Source organism: Haliotis rufescens, unplaced genomic scaffold, assembly GCF_023055435.1.
Source record: "Haliotis rufescens isolate VD_foot unplaced genomic scaffold, xgHalRufe1.0.p SCAF_18, whole genome shotgun sequence".
Lineage (NCBI taxonomy): Eukaryota > Metazoa > Mollusca > Gastropoda > Lepetellida > Haliotidae > Haliotis > Haliotis rufescens.
The window spans coordinates 18,547,826-18,568,707 of NW_025963868.1; the positions used below are offsets into that span (position 1 = coordinate 18,547,826).

Here is a 20,882-nt window from a genome sequence, read left to right on the forward strand (position 1 = left end):
TCTCCATTAGCTATAGGCGTAGTATAGAAGTGATAAATTCACGCACTGACCTTGCATTGCTGTACATCGTATCTTATTCAAGCTGTATCACTGAGAGTGAGTGATTATCTCCCTTCCCCGAACAGTTCAATTGCGCACTACCTTTGCAATGTTTCGTATGTTATTCAGGCAGCCATCGAGAAACGTTCCAGGAAGGAATTTAGGCCAAGCCTGTCACGCGCACTCAATTTTCACACTGCTATTGCAACATATTGTTCAACACGATTAAATAACAGGCTTCTATAAAGTATGACTTTCTACAATAAACAACACATGTAAAACAACATGCACAATAAACGACAATTAAAAAACACAGGAACATTCAACATTCAAAAGAGGTAGAATTTAATTTCTAAAACAAGTGTTTTATAATGATATGGAAAAAATATGAGAATTGAGCAAAACTATGGTAATGTAGTACATACTGTACAAGGAATTTGTTTGTAATTGTTGATATGTTAACAGATCTTGGAAGTTGTTTCTGGATAACTGTTGGTAAACTTATTAAGAATCTGCTCCTTTTAACAGAGTGTACCAAATTCTTTATAATGATTGGGGATTATTTGTGATTCTCTTTCTTGGTTGTATTATGTAAGACAGTGCGTAATGTTGTTCATCTTCTGAGACAAAACATGTTTTACAGAGACGTTGTTCAAATGGGGTTGGTGTTTTTGTATATCTACAATTTTTTCAATTTTTAGTTTGTGATTACTTAAACGAAGTTTTGAGAAAAGTGACCTATGGCCTTTGTTTTTACAATATGTAAGATAATTCTCAATATTTATAGATAACGTGACCAAACTGTATGTTCCTAACTTGCTGCTAGATAAATGGGAATCCATTAATGATTGCGTGAATTTTTACATTTGAACTGAAGTATATTTAGAGTGGATTCATTACATTTTTTGTGTTTACTATTTTAAAAGTTTGCTTTATTTAACCCAACATTTTGACCAGAAATATTGATATTTGCTGCAAAAGCATGCTTTAGAATGACATTTGTTGTGTTATCTATATAGGATTTTTTTTATTGGTACAAATAGTGGGTATATATCAAGTTTTGCCTGACATGCCCAGTTTTCTTGCCTTGGTTTTCTTTGTGCTGACCAATTAAAGACACTGTTTGTTTTTTTTGTGCTTTCCAAAGATAACTACATTAATAACAACCAATTTGTACTTAACACCAATTTTCTCCTCCCATAGCTTACACCTCCTTCCTCGGCACATTACATTATATTGCGGGGAGCTATTGATGCTCTGCAGCAATCTCTACTTGTAGATATCTAGACTTACGTTCGATGCTCCGGTTGTGCCATCAGTGTCGGCATTTGAAGCGTATATTGTGGCATTGCTTCCGAAGGTGTTTGTTCATGAATGAACATACACGACTGCACGACCTGGCCCCGATTTCTCGAAACAAACAAAGTGTTTACTCAAATCTCAAACTGAGTTTTTAACTCAACTGCATTTCTCGAATCAAACTCAGGAACAACTCAGGACTTAAGTTTGATCTCAGTTGGGGTTTTTTATGCGATGTAAGCGGCCTTGGCGCGAGATCTGACTTCCGTTTTCAATGTAAACACTATGGCGTCTGCACAAGAGGTGTGGCATGGGCGCAAAGAACAAGGAGCAGTCGTCGGGAGCAGATTACCGAGGTCCTAAATGCGTAAGTTGATGCACATTATTATTCAGATGTAACATTGAATGTAGTATCTAAGTATATGTTGGAAATCGAATTACCTTGCTGGGTACACTGAGCCTTTGACCACGAGAACCATAGCATGTCTACACGCATCCCAGCCGAGACTGTCGGACCCCATCGCGGCGACACGTAATTCTGGACCTGCCTTTGTTGATGATGTTGTTGAAAACGAATGATGGATTTATTGTCCAACAGGCCAACCCTCCAAAGGTCAGCTTTTGGAATTGACACGGAATTCAGATAGATAGGTTGCGTACTGTTGGCTGAACATGCTAAAGATATATCTTTGTAAAGTGTTACGTGTTTTAACATCCTCATCTTGTTAAAATAACATCTTGATACCATATCCTAACATTTTTACAATACAATTATGAAATATACAAAGATCATTTATTCTTGCGTGACAATTGACACAATGCCAAGTATACTCATGATGAACATATTGTATTTAAAGGGATTGAACAGTTTATTGAAAATGTAGACATTATGTTCTCATTTATCTAACTCAAATTTACATAACACATTTATCAACAACACGATATTTCATTGGGTGGCGTCTCCTGCAGTCTACAGGCGACAGGTTTATTCAAAGTTAATATGTACAGCAGTGCCAGTGCAGTCAAACAGGTATAAACCATCGGAGGTAGGATTAAGTACATGGCAGGACAATCTGTCTGCACCCGATAGCACATGTGTGTTGCATAACTCTATCCTTAGCCCTTGGATCCTCTTTACGGTCATTAGGGTTAGGTACCCGTTTAGTGGCTATTATAGATTCTATAGCGGCTCCTAATATTCTTCACACAAAAACGTCGAGTAAAAAATATAAAATGAGATAGTGTCGAATATTTTGGCTATTGGAAACTGTCGTGGAACATTCACACAAGCCACTTTCGCCCGCTACATTTATTCAGTACTGATTCAAAAGCGAAATCGCGAAATACTCGTATCTGTCCAGATAGTTTCAACTGACCTCATTTCACCACGCTTAACCTTTCACCTCAAATCAAATTGAAAGCCGTGAAAGTGGTCGGGTTCGTCAACGCTCATTGGGACCCTTGATCCATCGGTAGATATTGCATATGGATATATGGCCCGATTATATAATGTCTGCAGTAGCTCTATGCATAACTTATATAGAATGCAAATTTAATGCATGTGACGATCTTGTTTGGTTTAAAGGGGCACTGATCTAAAGCAATTCCCCGGGACTGGTTGTTGCCTTTGTTATTGTTTTTTCCCCGTGAGTACCCGGATGTATAGCAGAAATCTAGACTAGTTCGCGACCTATGCTGCGCCATTTGTAAGCGCATTCGTCACTTTTATGGGTAGAAATAAGTGGGTATGGTCACATTGATAAACAAAATGAAATACAGTTTTCGAGATAATAAGGAAATGTAGGTTTCTTTGTGGGTAGCACGGTAATGCTTGCACTTGCTTGGTAATTTTGCGATTTTCGTTTACACTATTTTGACTTGCAACACAAAGTAAATATTTCACCTGAGCATTGCTTTTTTACTGTGTGTATATTATTTTACTCTCAAAATGTGTATCATTTTCAAATTTATTAAACGCATAAATATTCAGTTATTTTACAAAGTGACGGAAAAACATTTCCATCTGTATTATTATGATAACGAATTCCAAACATTTTGATGTTAAAAGGGGCACTGATCTAACGCCATTCCCCGTACTGGTTGTTGAACTGAAGACTGAAAATGTTACGTTGAAAAGTACATTTCTATGTTGTTTGGCTTCTAATCCTACATAATAATCTGTTGTATTGTTTTTAGGCCCTTTTGCTCGTCTTTATCAATTTTAGTCAATCTGGACAGATTTTTCAGTCAAAATGACTGAAATATTTACACATTTTATAAATTGCCTGAGAGAATCACATTTTACAAATTGACGGTAATATATACACGCTTACAAAGGAAAAGACTTGTGAAAACAACGTCTATCGCGCATTGAAGAATTTCCCAAACAAGACGTAGAGGAACAAGAACAAATCGGTTCAATGACACAGCAAATGAAGGAAAACAAATTGCAAATACCACAATTACAACCTACCAAAATTATGTGTATAAATTTTAGGCAGCTTCCTTGTTCGAGGAATGTATCCGTGAATATCCACACAAAGGAACAATATCCCACTCGTCTGCAACTGTACAAAGAAACTTATTCGATGTCACTTGTCTCTGTAACAATCAAATATTTTAAAAGATATATATCGTTTCGGGGTATTATTACCCGTGTTCGTTTCTCAACTGATCACTTAGATTGTTTCAGGTGTTTCACATAGGTGTCAAGTCTCAAGGGTTGGCTGAGAAAGCCCACGTGACAACTATTTTCATAACGTCCACGGTTCCTGAAAAATCCATTGAGTGATAGATAACAATGAGCAATCAACCAACGTATTATCAGTTAACAAAGGCAACAACCAGTCCGGGGAATTGCGTTAGATCAGTGCCCCTTTAAGACTGTCTTTGAGACACGTGACCTACGGCAGATCGTCATCACGAGAAGTTGTGGTACTGTATTCTAAAGGAGCTCCGATTTTTCGACATGATTTTCGTTAAATCACAAAAACCGCAATAAACCTATATATATTAATATTGCAAATTACTCGAGTATAATATTGAAAATTACTCTGGCAGTAATAATTTTTTAAACCTAGAAATATCATCATTGTCAATGGTTTTCGTTCCCGCAAAGTCTTGTAATTTAATTCCCATAAAATCATGCTTTGAATATTTCAGCGTTTCTATTAAGAGACAAAACCCATGCAGTAATGAATTACCTGATCCTATTCTTGTGAAATAGAATCATCCCTTCAAGGTTAGAAAGAAGAGGAAAGTTTCGTGAGAAGGAAGTGAATTACTGAAATATTGAATATTGAAATGTATAATAGTTAATATAAGAACAACGTAAGTTATTCACTGGTAGTGAAATAATACACCTGTTAAAAACGATTACAAGACATTTTAATTAATTTACTGGAAATATTTTTTTTATGAACTCAGAGAAACATGGTCAAGTAACATGGTCAAGTAATGATATAATTTTTTATCTAATCAAGTAATTAATAATTATTCCAACCAATTATTTAATTGATGCCTTATCAAAGTCAGATTAATATGATAACACTAAATGATTCATGGTACAACATCCACCTGGTATTAAACTAGAGCTTTTTAATTATTTCTTCTTAAATAATATATTTGTTAAAAAGATAGTGTTGAACGTGATTACCAATATCATTACGCATAAAACATATTTCAAGATACAAAGAATTTGTATAAACAAAGGCAGTATCTCTTTGTCACACCCTGATCAGGCATTATCCAGAGTGCCTGATCAATTCAGATACAGAATAAATTATATAATTCTTAATATATTTCATATATAACTGTGATGAATAGTGAAATGTATTTAACCCAAAATTTAATTCTTTACCATGATGTAAGGAGATTGTCAATATTTGATAAATGAGCAAGAGCTTGTGTTTATTAAGGATGTTGGTTATTTACATATTGTTCCAGATTTGGTTATGATTATGTTGAGAATGAGCTTCATATTTACTTTACAGTGATTTTGTTGGCTTCAGGAAATTTTCATCTCTGTGTTTTCTTGACATTACCAAATTTTAGAACAACTTTATGACATTATGGATGACAATCAGTCAATATCCTAGAAAAGGAACTGGTCTGAATCACGTGTGTATGTATTTGTATTATTTAAGGAAAAGTCATGTTTACACCAGTATTTTTGAAGCATACTTGGGATGTATGTTTAAATATCTAATTCCAGTTGTCCAGCTACCTGATATTTGCATATAAATGCATATAAATGTATGTTATTTCATGCATATGTAATACTTGTCACTTCACGTGTGATTTGTAAAATGAAATATATTTTATTTAGTGTTATGTCCTATTGGCATGTGGTTTCCGGTGCAATAAAAAAATCATTTCTTCTTAATCAGTAACAGTCGTGATGTCAACAGGAAATTTTATTGATTGAAGCTTTGAACTTATGGGATATTTAAGTCTTTGAATGACATCCATACATTCTCTTCCTTATGAGATATTTGTGTTTCTGAATTTACATGTTTAGTTGTTGACAGTAATAATTCTTGGATTCACGACAAGTCTTTTGAATAAAAGACCACAAATGAATTTTAATAATAGCCACTAAACGGGTACCTAACCGTTCTTAATATTTTTACATGACCCCGAGGTCAAACTCCAAAACGAGGTTATACCCCCAAGGCGGTAAAGCAAACACCCGAAAGTGATTTATCGCTCGTCTCGCATGTCTCGTTCGCCTTCGTCGGGGATTTTGTTCAAAGCCACTTTAATAGCGTGGGTAGTTTCCAGTTGAACAAAGGATACCAGTATAACAGCAATGGTTTCATCAACAATATTAAAAGTAGGTATATTGTGATTTTACACTCAATAACAATGACCAGCTGTTGTTTTGATCGGCATCACTCAAACTGATTTCGATGGGCGTAACATGAATGATGGATATTCAGCCATGTGTGGAAGCCCTATATTCTATTTCCTTTACCCTTCATGTTTGGGGGGATATTACCGTAGTCTATACTTAAATATCATCATTAAGGTTATATAGTTATATGCCGTCATGTATATTGCAACGGCCATGAATGCAAATGTTTTTGGCTTTTTTAAAACACAAAATGTTTTTGTTTAAACCATAATCATTCGCAAACCTTTCATGAAACGGAAATTCCTTTTTGTTTCATAGTTAAATATGTGTACATGGTAATGAATAATTATTATATTTCCAGCATCGTACGTAGGATTCCTGCCTGGACTCGTTCTATGGGGAAGAATAAAACCCCACATAACTTAGAGGTAAGGACAATGAAATGAATATTCCGTGTGCATGTTAAATTAGTCAAATTAATTTGAATCAATTGGTATGAAAGTTGCATTAAACTGCAACAATAATTCTGGGTAATTGACTATGTAGATGATTCTGTTAATGTGAATTATATAAATAATATTTAAAAAAAAATAAATCAAAGTAACTAGGCGCAATGTTTTTAAGTGTTAAATATATTTTCAGTGTTTTCTGACGAGATTTTGAAGTGAGAGTTTCTGCAAACAAACTGTTTGTGTGCCACAGGACAGAGCCAGTGTTGTAGACATGAGTTAAAATATATGTATGTACTTTGTGTAATAAAATACTTGTGGCTCAAACGATACGATTTGAAACTTTTATCTCCGAGATGTACGCTGGGTCTAGTCTCGCTGACAGGGAATTTTAGCACAATTCTAAATGAGTGCGCCTTGGAAACCAGATACAAGCACAGCTGACTGATGGTTTTGCAAATTCTGCAACATGAACTCTCAATGATGCTATGGCTTGTGTTTCTCCTTGGTCTAGTGGTAGAGCGGAAGGTCCGGGTTTCGATCCCCGGCCGCGTCATACCAAAAGACGTTAAAAGATGTTACTTGTTGTTACCCTCTCTGGCGCTCGGCATTAAGGGGCTAAAACAAGGACTGGTCGGCTCGGAGTCAGTATACTGTGTCTGAGTGGGTTATTCATGTTAAACTGCGGCATGGTATCTCAGTGAGCTAGCACTATAAATCGGCATCAGTCCGGACTAGTACAATCAGCCACACAAACACACACACGTACATGCACGTCGCTATATAAGTGCAATATCTTGGACGCGACGTTAAACCCCATTTCACCTCACCTTTCTCCTATTTATTCAGCTGAAAACTATTTCTTTTGTGCAAAGTAGAAGCAATAGTAAAGCGTTTGTCTGCCGTCACTATATCACCAGGTTGAGCAAGATCAAGGATACCCAACAGCTTTGAAATCTCAACATCAGACAAACCACCTGTAGACAAACATGATACAAGTGCCACAGCATCATGTCGGGCTATGCCAATCAGGCTTTTTGTCTTCAGCTTGTAATTTGAATATAACATTGAGCTTAGGACAAAGGCAGATGGGGTTTGAGCCAAGGAAACATAATACTTGCTTCACATTATGGTGGCACTGGGTTGAACAAATAAAAATAACTTGAAAGTATCACAATCAGTTAAAGAAGTATTATAGTACATGAAACATGGGTTAGTACTAGACCTTGAAACTCCAACGTTCTCAAGAACCAGATGGTTATTGAGTAGTTGGTTCTCCCTCTCAAGTTGTTCAACATGGACCTGCATCTCCTTTATTTCAAACTGTGCCTGACGCAGCTCATTCTGTGTGGAATGACCATCTCACCCCCTGCTGGAACCAGGTTCTCCTCATACCTGCAAACAAAATACAAGGAGTCACACACACCGTTCACCAACCTCTGAATTCACATAAATGTTTTATAGATAGAGTAAAACAAATAGTGGATAGTTAGTTGTAAATTCTCACACAATGACGTTTCTGTTCATGGCGGCCTTCCTTGGTGTTGTGGCCACAGTCCATGCAAATATGGATAATTGTTTGTTGTTTAACGCCGCACTCAGCAATTTTCCGGCTTTATGACGGCGGTCTGTAAATAGTCGAGTCTTGACCAGACAAACCAGTGATTGATATCATGAGCATCGATCCACGCAATTGGGATCGATGACATCCATCAACCAAGTCAGCGAGCCTGACCACCTGATCCTGTTAGTCGCCTCTTACGACAAGCATAGTCGCCTTTTAGGGAAGCATGGGTTGCTGAAGACCTATTCTATCCCGGATCTTCACGGGTCTGCAAATATGGATGGAACTGCCAGTGGTTTCAGTTTTCTATTCACTTGGGTGTACGCGTTTACAACACACAAATGAGATATAAAACATACAATTCATTGAAGTCTCCAAAACATTTTTCGAAGACGTGAAAATGAAACCAATAATTAAGCATAAATTATAACAACTGTAAGAGTTTTATAAATGATATATTCATGTTTGTAGATGCCTTCATATTACTTTTACATACGTGGAGTCCATTTATTTATATTTATTATTCGAGAAATACGTAAATTATGACCATTACAAATGTATAATTGTTTGTTTGGCATTTTGAAAGTCGTTACAAGAAAAGAAATGAATACTGTATTTAGAAAAAACACGATTATTTCGTACTGAAATGTCATGTACGAGAGCTCAGATAAAATCAATAGTTGACAGGCGATATTCGCTCATCAGTTTTGCAAAAACATGAATGAAAATTAAAACTAACGGTGAACAACTTTACTTTATCTCGCCGTACAGTTACCTGGCATCGTTTCCGCAGAGAAAAATCGGCCAGAACAACGATTAAAACTTTCCGATTTATTGTACCCGCAGCGGAAACGCATTCGAGGACACAGCGATGCTCCGATGCCATTTTGACAGTTTGCGGGGATAGCCTCGTTTTGGATTTTGACCCCGGGGTCACGCATAAATATTAAGAGACGGCTATTAGAACCGTCTACTTTGAAGGGAATCAAGGGAAGCATAGAGCGATACCTTTGCGACATGATAAGGCCTTCGAACATCTGCTTGCGAAATCGATGCACTTTGCTAAACCCTGGGAGGTTTTCAAATCAAAACAAAAATCATTTTTTAAAAAAGGAAAGGGGAACTTACCCCAGCGAGCTGATCCTGTATCCGATATTGAACTAAATAAATTCGGTAAATGCGGACGGTTTGGCACCAAGTCTCCAGGTGCTGTGTTAGTCTTTAAACAGCTATCCGACCATCAAAATATCAACTAACTCCTTTCATCTTCTAAGCTATGTCGGTCCACTCCACAAGCGTGGTTGACAAGTCCTTCTAAAATCCCTTTATTAAAAACTCTGTAAAACCTTGTTTGAAACTTGTCTCCTCTTATCAATGCTAGAGAGTCTACGCTGTGTAAATCAGACAGAAATACAACTGCAATAATGTGATCTTAAAAGTTTTTTAACAGAACTATATTTTTAACGCGTAACAACATGGTTTCTGAGTAATGCTGTTGGAGTGAGTGGACAGTGTTTTTTCACATGCGGATTGATACAAAACAGCTGATTTTGTACCGGCGACAGTTTTTTTCTTGAAATATGTCTTCAATATGATTATGGTAATAAATAGAATAACCCACTCGGTACGAGTGATAACGGAAATGTGTCACTCGTGAAATTAATGTTTACTCGTACCTCATGTATGTATGTATGTATGTATGTATGTATGTATGTATGTATGTATGTATTAAATTGCGTTACTTCATACAGAATAAACAACAAACAAAACCATACTGAGTAAGACATTGGAGATAATAACGGAAGCGCCAGTAAAATATTCATTTTTTCTCAAATAATCTTCTATACATTTTTTCTTGTGAACTTGAAGTAGCTACAATGCAGAATGCATTCCACAACGTCATTTCTTTACATATCATTTTTTAAGAAATCCCTTGTTCCTTGTATATATAATTTACAATAGTCTATTCATTTTCACACGCTGACACACCCACACATTCACCCATAAATCTAATCTTAAATACCTAACCTCGATATAAATACTCTAGTCCAGTAGAGCTGGAAGAATCTATCTCCATGTCCACGATGTCCACGATGACAAGTTTGCGCTACAGGAATGACATTCCGGATGTGTACGTGAGACGTGTGCTGGTGCAATTGGGCCAGACTTCATCCTCAAGGACGATAACACGCGATCCCATGCCAGGGTTGTTGATGCCTACTTAGAGCAGGAGACCATTGACCGCTTGCAACCGGCCGGTCCGATCACCAGACCACAACCCTTTCGAACACACGTGGAACAAACTGTAGATCGCCTCTCACGACGACGCCCTGTCCTTCCGGCAACTCGGCAGTGCTCTTACTGAAGAGTGGAACAATCTTCCCTTGGCAACCGCCCAGACACTTATTGGGAGCATGAGACGACGGTGCCAGGCTGTGGGTCACATGCGCTGCTGAGAGTTGTACTTTTTGACAATGAATTTGTTATCGTGATTCTTTGACGTAACAGTTTTGATCAAATTCTCTCATTTTGGCGGGAGATCTGACTGATTATTGGTCACTTCTTGTTTTTTTGGCATTAAACATGTCTTCACGCAATATTGTATTGTCTTTGGCTATTTGAACAGATGCACACAATGTAACGTATTATGTAACGTAAGTGGCGATCCTCAGCAAACTTTGAGTATATATATTGCAAGCTACTGGTGTCTTGCTGGTCAAAATCGCGACTTTCCCTCCGCAAGATGTTAATAGGAGACTGCCGCGAGCTGTTACACATCGCCTCTTATGTAAGCAACACATGCACATTCAGGTCAACATTCACGTGTAAACTTGCACTCGCCCGATACGTTCACGCCTATCCAGCTGCGTTCTAGCGATTCACTCAATCTTATTCAAATTCAACATTCGTTTCAAACATACCTCCCTCCTAAGATAATTATTCCAAATTCCAACACCAACGTATTCCCCATTATGTAATAGATCTACGTAGATTTAGTATTATAAGATACTGTCATCTCCGTATGTGATATGACCGTACGTATCGTTAATCAGACTGATATTGTCTTGTGCAGTTGCGACCCTTGTTGGATTTTCATTCGGCCGTATTTTTAGAACATACTGAGACCATTCAACTTGTCAAACTATCAGAGCTAAAATATAAACACACACTGCAGAATTGTACCTTCAGTGCTTCATGGGGTGATGACGAGTATTGGTTTGATATAGTTTTAAAGTTTGAGTGATTCTCAACCCTTCATACTCACGTTTTGCCTTTTTGACTTATTTTCCGAAATGGAGAAATCATGATGATCAACGTATTCAAGTGAGTTCCCCGGCTTTAACCACGTAATGGTTGATATATAATTTCGCTATAATTTTGAATAATGGCCTATAGTTGTTTGTTTGTAGTTTGGAATATATGTTGCGCGCTCCTCTCTTTATTACGGTTGCAGTGTGGCGTGTGTCATTCTCCAGTAACTTCGACACATTGATATGAAGATTAAGTCATGCAATGTTTACATAATACCTCGATAAAGACATGTCAAAATAGAAAGTCAAGCAATCAGTCATTATTAATCAAGCCAGGAACTAGTGTAGATATATAGATTATAGTATCATCTACGTAAATGTATGTATCATCTCCGTGATTACAGTATGATCAACGTAAATGTAAATATAATTTCTTTCGTTTGAGGGACGAATTAGAACGAAATTATTTTCTCCTAACGTCGGAAAGCACAACAAAGGGAGGTAACCTGGTTTCGTAATGGGTATATAAGTAAAGGCGGGAAGTTGAAACTTCATTCTCAGGTGCGGTGCAGTCGGGGTTGGCTATATTAACCATGTTCAGTTATCTATGATGCCGATTGGAGTACACGTCAGAATCTATATATTTTTATTATTTATGTGTGTAGTATCTGCGGCTGTCCATATGATGACCAGGATGTTATGCGTTGCTTGCAAGTTGTGCTGGCGAGCCATGATAATACGTTGTGAGATGGATCGGTATCCATAGTTGAAATCTCGAACACTCCAGTTGTGAGAGTATGGATTTGGGATATACTCTGATGGTTCATTCTCAGGACGACGACCCCCTGTGTCGTATGACTATGGGTATCGAGTGTTATTTTAACAACTCGAGCAAGTAAAAAAGTGGAAATGGATTTGAAACGAACGAAAGAAAGACAATAAGGATGGAATATTGATTTATTTACAAATAATTAGAATGTATATGTACACGATGACGTAAAAGTCATGGGCAATTAGGACAGTTTGAGAAGATGAGACATTGAGTCAGCAAAGAAAATTACGCTGACTTCATTCTGGATCAGTCTGGTCTTCAGTTGATCGATTCTGCGTTGTATATCACAAAACTTCTTTTTTGGTGGGAGACGCTGGCCGGCCTGGTACTGTAGCAGATTACACTCTGTCTTCTGCTGTTCAGCTCCTAGAAATCTTATCAGCTCAAAGATGTTGGGATGGGCTTTGCCGATGACTTTCTTAAAGCGTCCATGCCATCCCTCCAGGTGGTTATTGGTGCGAGGGCCGTCGTTGTTGAAATGGTTCCAAGGCTCCTGCTCTGTCTCAACCCAGGTTGTGGTGACGCAGTTCTAGAGCCAATGTACTCAACGAATAGACGAATGGCTTTGTTTACATTTCCAACAAGTGCAGTTTTTTTCAGCGTTCGTTTTCACACCTCATTTATTTTGCTTCATTACATCTAGACAATTTGTATTTTTGACAAAGATCATTTGGCATTTGTTTCTAAAATGTGTGAGGAATTCAAGGATGTAGGTATCGCAGCTGAAATATACGTGATGGTATTTGCGTCTCATTACCGGTGTACGTTAATTACCAAAATCACAATCACCATAGCAGCAACAGAACGTTCGATGTTGACGCCTCACAACCGAGTAAGTACGAGGTGTTAAAGAGTGCGCATGTTTTTTTTCTAAATAAAACAATAGGTTTACAATATCGATAAATACTATGTGTGTGTCTATTTATCTTCTAAATATCCCCCGCCCAACGAAGTTGGCGAGGGAGATAGAAACGGGCTCCGTCCATCCGTCCGTCCGTACTTCCGTACGTCCGTCCGTCACGTTTCGTTTCCGGAGCATAACTCAGAAACCGTTAAATATTTGTTCATGAAACTTTACATGTCTGTCAGGTACATGCTGAACTGGTGCCTTTTGCTATTTAGAAATTTTAGAAAGTTTTATTTTTTACGTTTCCATGGCAACAAGATGGACTTTTAGAAATTTATGAATTCTTCTTTTAAATGCGAAAAAAACAACTTGATACCCATTATAGGAATCTCATAAGTCATAATAAAGTTTTTTTGTGTGCCTACAGTTTGTGTTTGTCATCCTTTGGAGGTATCTCCCATAGTAGGGGAAACTGTGCATGCCTTCTACCAAGTTGTCAGTACGTGCCTCAATAATAGTTGAGGGTAACTTTCGTTTAATGACTTCATTATCAAATCCATCATCCCTACTTCTGCGATGAGATGGCATACTTCTCTATGAAAGTTTTTACAGTTTTCAGCACATGTTGATATGAAGACTTTTGTGCAGTACGTGCAGTTACAGCACGTTTCCTTCTGTCACAAAAAGTCCCAGTACCTGTTGAAAGAAAACAATACCCAGGCATGCTAGCTTTTGGTTTAACAACTCACAAATCTCAGGGCAGTACTTACCAATATATTGTTGCTGATTTAACACTCCCCCCCCCCCCCCCCCCCCCTCGAACACCAATGACACAAGGGTTAACATACACAGTGTTCAGCTGCTCACCATCAAGAAAGGGACTCAAACTTAGCAACTTCTCTCAAAAGAAAGTACTTGTTAATGTTCTGTTGAAGCATTCCCAACATGGACTAGCTTTGATAATCAAAGATGCCCTTCAGTACAGAGAGGCAACAGAACTACAGACACCTCCTGCTGTAGAGGCTCTCGGATGCTACATTGAGGCCAGTATTACTCTCTTGGTTGTTGTCATCTATAGGGCACAATCATCATCTAGGAGAACTTTCCTCATTCACTTGCTAACTCTGCTGGAGCAGCTGCCTCTCAATCAGTATAGGATTGTTATCACTGGGGACTTCAATATGGACCAGTCTGTCCGTGACAACAATTCACTATCCAACCTCATGGAGCAGTTTACATTCGCCCAGTATATCAGCAAACCAACCCACACCCTTGGGGGTACACTAGACTTGATCTTCTCTAATGAGCCCATCTCAACAGGATTCTTTCCAGTTCCATACACTGACCATCATCTTGTGTGGGGTGTGACGGAATAGGTGTAGTATATTGAAGGGATTATCATTATTTCTTTGAATGTTAATCAATGTGGTAATGAACTGAACTTTTTGAATCTTAATATTTTGCATTTAATCTACTATGTCCAAAGCTATTGCAACATCTTGGGTTTGAACTGGTAATGACCATAGTCACTTATCAAAAACTAATACCATTTATGTTTCTTAACAAATATTCCATGTAGATATTATTAAAATGTGACTTGTAACGTTTTTCTCCCACTTTGTTAGCCATAGTCGATCTAAGCATTTCTTATCAACTGAGTACGTGTATTACCATAATGCTTTCCTACATACAGATTAGGGAGTTCTGAAGGACGGAAATGGATAGTGTATAAAAACAAAACAAAAAGGGCAGACAGGTAGTTTCTCCATGCCCTGGCAACAAAAGACAATAATAAATATAGTCAGTGTATGTTACCACACATGTGAATAACCATATAATTACAACACTCCCTTAACCCGAGGAAGTCAGGAAAGGTAAAGTCACTAGAAACCAGACAGAAATGTTAACCTTCAAAAGCATCAAAAGAAGTCTAATCGTTGCTTATTAATATATACATACATAGAGCGTCAATTACATATCAACATGCGTCTCCTTGACTGCCCTGGTAGAAAAATACCTAAATTTACGGAACGCGCTCATCAGGAGAGAGAAAGAAAAGGAACTCCAGCATGTTTATCAATAAACAGTAAGTGTCAGATTTAACCTCTGCCATTACAAATACTACCAGACTATCTATTTATGAAATTTCATGAAAAGTGAAAAACATATAGACCTTCTTTTTCAGGATACGTTTCTTTGAAGCATCTATGAAATATCAAGCATGCGATCTCTACACACACAACATAGCACTTTGACGGTTACATATCTGCGTTAAAAGGATTGTAAACTGTTTATCGTTTGGCTTAAAACTTCAGTGAAAAGTTTTTTTATTCAATGATAAACACTAATATAATAAATATTGTTTGAAGGAATATGTGTTTATTTTAAGCAGCCTGGAAGTTTCGACATGCGCAATATCAGCATATTAACATATTGAACATAAAGAACAGTGGAATTCTTATGAAGAAAAGGCAATATACATATATAGTGTCTAATAGTCTGGGCGACAACTGTCTCCTTCAGCGTTCATGAGAATGACACTTTAAAAGCGTTCATAAAATGTCAACGAGTATTCGGCTGCAATGTCACCGGCAGCACATGGTATAACAAGTTTTTCAGACGTTAACACTGGTAAACGGTGTTGTATAGTATACAGATTCAGCCGTATTACATATATATGGACGTATTCACAGTTATCTTGCACTGTACAGTACTAACCCTCGAAAATAGTTGGTTGAGCCAATGAATGCACGTTTCTTCATTTTCACCTCTGGTCTGCTCAACTGCAGAATTTTATCTACATTCTTGTCTCCGGGTTGTACTTGACCTTTTCCAATCACGTGACCTGGAACTAGGAGCTGACTGTAACCCATCATGGCCTTCGAGCTGTCCACTGAAACTTCTTACGAGTTGTGTTGTCCATTCTTCCCTGCCAACTAGACTGGTTTTGCTTTGTTTGTTGTTTCTAGTAATATTCCAGCTATATGACAGCGGTCTGTAAATAATCGAGTCTGGACAAGACAATGTAGTGTTTGAATTCATGAGCATCGATCGACAGAATTGGTATACTATGAAAATATCAACACACGCCCCTATCACACCATCCATCTTGTACATTCACCACTCCAAATGCAATACCTTCCCATTGGTACAAACCTTCTCGTTACAGTCTTTACACAGTTTGTCGCCAGGATAGAATACTACTTTATTCATTGGATAGAGCTTAGTGACTATTTATGCACACGTGAGTACATTTAATTACAGTGAGCAAATGAGTCACGTGGACGCTTTTACTCACATATGTAACGTTGCTAAAGGAGTATATCTACACGGGCAAAAGAGGTCATGCCAAAGTATATTTACATATAATTTCATACTTTAAAGTTTACACTGTTTCTTTCATACTAATTGGCTTTCCGGGGTTTCCCCGAAGTCTCGATCGGTGTTTACAATCAACTCGTTTTTCTATTTTCTTTTAAATCCCTGCATTTATCAAGAACATAATTAATTTAGTATTTGTGCCTGGTCCAGTAACATTTTATCTTAAATAAAAATAAATAAATGCTTTGGTTCTGCTGTTAAGATGTCGTCTGCTACATGAAACAAAATGGATTGTCCTTACGGTGATTTGGATATGGAACGGCTATCTATGAATACTAGTAACGCAAGTGAAGAAAATAAATTCTTCAAAATTTCTGAGATGAACGAAATTGACTTATTGAGCGATATTGACTTTGATGCCTTGTTTTCGGAAATGGTAGGAATCTATCACCAAGACAATTGCGACCCCTTGTAACCTGCTCAGATGTGGCCGCCGACACAGATCAAAGCCACTGCCCCTGATCAATCCCAAACTCAAACCCGATTCACTCTTGTATCGGAAAAAAGCTCCAAAATTTATAGAACAAGACACAGCAAATCTACAATGAAAAACACTTAATGGGCATTGAAAATATTAAATGGTAAGCCAAATAAATTAATCTAGCTTTTAAATGATTAAGACATTAAAAGTTAAGGAAAGAAACATAATTCTTCTTTTAAAAAAAACTTGCCTACCTGATTTACCGATTGGTCATCCGAGACGAGAAAAATATCCGTAGACTGGATTACTATTCCGGTTTCTGAGTTGGCCGAACTTACTTCTCCGTGCGTTCTAAGCCGACAAGCGGCGGCACATGCGGAAAGACAGGGAGGGCACAGAAATTAAGCTAGCATTAGGTCATACAGTAGGTCGATCTCAGGTGACAAGAAACGCCAGCAAAGCAAATTTTTACAGAACACACGACAAATCCCAGACTCCAAATATAAACACAACTCCAAATAAACACAAAACACACAAGTTTCGGAGCACGTTTAATCCCCACCAGTCCATTCCACATCGTCCGATCCTCTACATGCTCCCGGATGAGTCGAGATGCATCTCTTTTCAAACTTATTGATCCGGACTTGAAGGTTGACCTTGCTTCAGTGCATCGAGTCATGTTTATATTTTTGTTCACTTCCCTGAGTTACACACTATTCTAATATACTATGTGAACGCAAAGTATCTATACTTTTACATACATGAGTAGATTTACTCCACATGCAAATATACTCATTTATGTGCTTCTGTCCACGGGGTATAAGAGAACAGCTGTTAAATGCTGCATGAAGAGAGTTAAGTAATTATCTTAAGGAGAGAAAGCCCCAAACGCCGATGGAGCTGGCAAGAGCTAGCAGAGATCTTCTATGGGATACGGTCGAACTCCAGCCACTTTGCACTTTGTTTCTTACACAGGCAAAGGGCCACCTCATTATTTCTCCCAAAACAACCAAAGATTGTACATACGATAAAATTATTAAACACGTTTTAATATATACAAATTAGCGACATTTAACAAGAGTAAGAATAGAATACATGAATGCTAATTAATCTTACTAATTGTATTACACACGTTATTAATTAATGAGAGAGACCTTTAAGATCTCCTACACTGTTGGTGTTCATACGTTTCTTAAATTGAAACAGATTTGGAAACTGGAGATGTTTACTATTTAAGAATTGATATCGCTATTGGAGAAAAGACGCACAGCCAAATAAATAATGAGTTAGTTACAAAAGTTAGTCCTATGATTTAAACTGCTGCATTTAGACTACTGCTATCATATAAATGTTCAAAATGAGCAGTCACTGATGCTTGAGAAACTAAACTGAGATGCTCTGAGGACTATATGTGGTGCGGTTCGTGGGACGAGTTACTGCAAATTAGGGGGTAATGGCAATCATCAAGGCATATCTTGGGATCTATACGGTATTGGCAGGTGGAACTGATATGATTATATCTGCTGGGGTTTAGGCGATCAGATTGAATGGGTTCTAATGGTCGGTGTGATCAGAAGGTGGCGCACAAGCTCGTAAGAGAGGTCGGGGGTCAAATTCGAAATTTTCATTTGGCAGCGAACGTCACTAGCATCGGGTAAAACCCCCTCTGTTGGCCGGACATGCACGAAGTCTTTGAGGCATTCTTCTGATGAGTCGACCAATGTTAGCTTGACTCATGTTGTTCCACTTGGTGGAATTAACCCAAGCAGCAGTACTGTTCGCCACTCAGTGAGGTTTAGACGTGTAGATTTGACACACATGTCGCCCCCAACCCCACGAATTGTCACGAATTCACTTTCATATGCATCTGCTGTAACAAGCCGTGTTTCTCCATCAGTAAACAAGGCACCAACAGATGTTCACACAAGTACACTGAAACCAATCTCTGTACCAATTGCTGTCCCTGGTTGTTCATGCAACTATTCTGTACACGGTTCAAATATAGATAAAGCCATTACCATTTTAGGTAGTTCCCCTCAAAACGTCATTACATTCTTGTTTGAAGTCATTGTCGTTGTTTCAACACAACTAGCAATGTAGAGCAAATAGATCGAATGATATCCGCTGCAAAAACTCATTTATTTCTTAATGTGTCAAGAGATATCTTGAATAATTTACATAGTGATAAAGAATCATGGATAAGTCTCCATGGTTTTCCTTACTGTCGTGCACTGGAACGCTGAAAGTCTTGTTGCCAATGAAGATGACCTCAAACACTTTTTGTCAAGCTTTTCACAACTGCCAGATATTATTTGCATCCAGTTAACGTTTTTTTGTGTCCTGAAAGAAATATAAAAATTAAGGGTTATGCGAGTTTGCGTAAGGACAGAAGTAAACGATCCCCGTAGAGTTAAAGATTTCGCTATTTTGTATGTATATTTCAAAGAACACATTACCTAGAACAGTTGTTAAGCAAACTGGGCAACTGGGATGTTTACTAAAATAATGCGTTTGCTAGTCATCATTTCCAAGTGTTTGCAGAAATCCAGGTGTCCACTACAGTCATGTAAACTTCATGTACCTAGGTGGAAGTTTAAAAAGGCTAATTGGGTTGAATTATCTGTGTGATGAACATGTCACTTTTGACTTGATCAATGATGATATTGATATTTCCAATAGACATATCAGTAAACAGATTGTTGAAATAACGGAGGCATACATTTGAATGTCGTCTGCGAATGGATCAAATAAACATCCAGCCTTAGTCCCCCAACCCTGGTGGGTTAGTGATTTGGCTATGTTCCGGAAAAAGCGTGAGGAGTCTCAACGAATTGTTGGTCGTGTGTGAGGTCGTTCATCTCGACAATGAATAGGTTTACCCAGTTAAAATTAATTTGGTCCAGATTAAAGATGATAAGTGGCGCAAATAACAGATCTCCTCTTCCTGCTCAAGTTATAACTGGCAACATGGTAACGAATAGTCAGAAACATAGCAGGTTGGTAGAAAAGTTTTAAAATGAAAGCAGTTTTGAAAAAAACGTTCGTCCGTCAAGGATTTGAAGATGCTGACGAATCCAATGAAACACAGTTTATGCTAGATATTTCATTGGCTATGACTGATGTTACTTCCGATTTAAATATACCATTTACACATGGTGAGCACGAAGGGGCAATTTCTAAAGCTCACAACTCCTAAGGGGTAATTGGTGTTATGAGATGTTTAAGAATATGCCTGATGCTGCTCTTGATGTATGTATGTGTGTGTGTGTGTGTGTGTGTGTGTGTGTGTGTGTGTGTGTGTGTGTGTGTGTGTGTGTGTGTGTGTGTGTGTGTGTGTGTGTATGTATGTATGTATGTATGTACTTATGTACTTATGTATGTATATCCGTGCGTGCGTGCGTGCATGCGTGCGTGCGTGTGATATGTATTACTTGTATATACTTTCTCAGCACTGTACATATATTGTGCACTGTCATTATTCACATACAATAAAATGTATGTTGGAGAAGGCCTGGTAAGTGTGTCACATGTACCTAATACATTTGATTTTTTGCAATGAAATATGTTTCAATTAAAAAACATTAATACAGAGATTATGATTTGAGACTCATTTTTTATACTTTGTTTGTTTCTTTATTATAAATTTGTTTTACCTAAAAAGAATAATATAATGAATGAATGAATAGAATATTCGGAATATTACCATTTTACATTTTAATTGACGCATAAAACATCTAAAAATGGACGGGTTTTTTTCACATTTTCTTTCTCAGACTTTAGAGCACTAATCTCGTATCGATCGTATGGTGCATTCCTACTCGTCATCGTATCGTAAATGCCCAACTGTATCATGTTGTATACTTGTACTTAGTATTTCTGTCGGGTTGTTTTTCAAGATGTCGATGTGTATCTCAAGGGTTGGCACCTTCTATGTTCTGACAGGC

General features: G+C 37.7%; 1 long non-coding RNA gene across 1 annotated transcript; it reads left to right on the plus strand.

Annotated features, from left to right (window-relative positions):
- The first annotated feature begins 1,435 nt into the window (after positions 1-1,435).
- Positions 1,436-6,967, plus strand: LOC124123570. Its single transcript, XR_006859575.2, has 3 exons — positions 1,436-1,705; positions 6,555-6,621; positions 6,836-6,967. It is a non-coding gene; the product is annotated as an uncharacterized LOC124123570 (long non-coding RNA).
- Positions 6,968-20,882: the final 13,915 nt, after the last annotated feature.